This window comes from Egretta garzetta, unplaced genomic scaffold (assembly GCF_000687185.1).
Source record: "Egretta garzetta isolate BGI_Z169 unplaced genomic scaffold, ASM68718v1 scaffold502, whole genome shotgun sequence".
NCBI lineage: Eukaryota > Metazoa > Chordata > Aves > Pelecaniformes > Ardeidae > Egretta > Egretta garzetta.
Window position 1 is genome coordinate 498,853 of NW_009258809.1, and position 2,550 is coordinate 501,402.

General features: G+C 45.0%; 1 protein-coding gene across 1 annotated transcript in view; it reads left to right on the top strand.

Annotated features, from left to right (window-relative positions):
• Positions 1-2,550, top strand: part of PPM1H (protein phosphatase, Mg2+/Mn2+ dependent 1H) — a 203,324-nt gene that overhangs the window by 192,535 nt on the left and 8,239 nt on the right. The window lies entirely within an intron of this gene.

Consider the following 2,550-nt stretch of genomic DNA (forward strand, 5'->3'; position numbering starts at 1 on the left):
TACCTTCAAAGGAAAAGTTGTGACGTCACAGTATCTTGGCATGAGATCCATCTTGTTTGCTGTGTGAGGTCCTGTGGAAACTGTAGGAGGTTGAGGTCTTAGCAACAGGTCTCTGTCTCCAGCAGTCACAGGTTTCCACGTAACTCTCCTCCGGGTAGTCCCTTCACACTACAGATTTGTTTCTCCCTAGGACATCATCAGCATACCTCTCCCTCTCTCTCCCTGTATGTAGGCATGTCTGTATAACTACTGCACAGTGTGGTTCCCACTCATCTCTGGTCATGCTGTGAGCTTTAAACCCACCTTCAATAGGGGATGCTCAGCGCTGCCAGCTGCAGGACAGGTGTGGTGACAAAATAGGTGGGGAGTCTGACTCCTTCATTTAGTTGGATTCTGTTTCACTTCAATTTTAACCTCGCTCATCCTCTTCATTTCCCTGTCTTTATCACCTCTTACTTGATCACTTTCTATCTTTAAAACCTACCATCAAGCAGCCAAACAGGTTCCCAAACAACTAGCTAGGGCGCTGTCTGCCTTGGGCGAGTCCATCAGTCTGTCTGCTGATGAGTTCGGTGTTGCCATGAATTAAAACATTATGCTAGAGATCAGAAGTCTCTCGCTTGTAAAAGGGAGGACGGTGAAAGTGGAAAGAGCTTTATCCTTCCCTAGGGAGTGTTCAGGAAGGGAAGTGAATTCAGGCCTGGCTGTCACTGTCTTCTGCCCTCACCCTGGGCTGAGAGTGAGGAGAAGCTTTTTACGCATTCCCGGATGGTCTGCAGAAAGTGGAGCTTCAGAAATAAGCTCTGGGATATCTCGGCAGCCAAGTGAAAACATGCGGGACGGTGCGAAAACTCAAGTTACAGTTGTTTAGATATGGCAGCTCCTGAGGACATGGGGAAACCCGTCTAAAAATGCTTGGTGTTTCTCATGTTTCTAAGTGGTCATCTTCCCAAGGTCAGTCCTGTTCTCCATCAGCAGACAAGGAAGATAACTGGGACACCCTGACAGCCACTTGGGTTTTAAAGTGAGAGCAGCTCCAGAGTAACTCACAAGCAGTATTTTGTTGCCCTGACACTTACAAACATGGAACGCAAAATGGTGATTTGCTGCAAGCACTTGGTCTTCAGGTGAATGGATGGTTAACATGAAGCTGCAACTGCAATATTTTGACCTTCCCCACCTCCTTGCTCCAAAGAGGAGACATCGTATCGTACGAATGACAGCCAGGGCTGTCTCTGCTTCAGCAAGGCATGGAAGTGTCTCTGCCCTCTTCCTGGGAGGAGATCAGGCAGGATTAGTGAGGGGCATGTCCAGGGCATCTGGCACTGTGCTATGCTGATATGCCATTAATTTAAGGTAGGAGGAGATGACCCACCCAAGCTACTTTCAGTTATTCCCTAGCACTGTTCAGAGGTGCTTTTTGCTCTTATTTCTGCACCCCTGAGCCTCCTCTTGCAAAGGCACCTGGTAAAATGTAGTACCTCTGCCCCGCTCTGTCTCCATTCTTATCTAGGAATTGGGAAAGGTTGGCTCTTCCTGCCCTCCTCGCTGGTCGCATCTGTTGTGAATACAGTCTGGGAGTGTTGTGTCTGTCTTGTTCCTTTTGGTCTTCTCAAAGCTGGTGATGGCCACCACGTTTGCTGCAGTAGGAATGGGAATTCTGTGTTTGGTCTTTTGACTTGTTAGGTAATTTTTTGTCCATTATAAAACACCCATAGGAATCAGAGACACTAAAGGAAAAAAAGAGATTTTCTTTGCTCCTCACAGATTTGTTTGTGCTGGTCTAGCCCCAGTAATTGTGGGGGATTAGTCCCTGTTTGTGCCGGCGTGAGTACAACACGCTCCAGAATTGGGCCTGCTGTATTACGAGTTAGAACAAACACATTTATTAGTGTTTGACCTACTGGTCTATGAATGGACATCTGAATCGAAAATTAATTTGTTCTTTTAAGTAACTTTGTGCCAGGTCATTTAGAGGCTTACAAATAGTGGTGGCTAGACATTTCTCACACCAGCTTGCCAAAGGTAATTAGAGCAGTCCCTCATATAGTTTACAATGATATTTATGAAAATTACCTTTGTGGAATTGCTCTTGCTGCTTGGTTGTAAAGAATATTTAAAGGGTTTAAAGTACTGTGTGAGGGGTTTTATGTAATTACTTCACAGTGGTCCAAATGAGGTATAACTAATGAATTTACAATAGCAGAGCAGCTCAGACCGTGGAGCTGTTCATTCCTCTTAGTAGTCAGTGACAGGAAAATTTTGTTTGCTGTATTATCAGCATTACGTTTAAAGGAAATGTTACCCCACAAAATGTCAGGTCCTGTGATGGGTGTAGTGACATAGTCTGTGGTGAGGTGATCAACTGGAAATGTGAAATCTCCAGGGATGCAGAAAACTTGTCAGAATATAAGAGACAACCCTCTGGGTTTGATAATGCTGTGGTCTTATGGAGAACCTACCTGTGGAGCAGACTCTGGATCTGCCTGACCCAGTAGCCTATTTATTCCCTGACAGCAGCATATTTAAAAAAAAAAAAAAAAAAAAAAA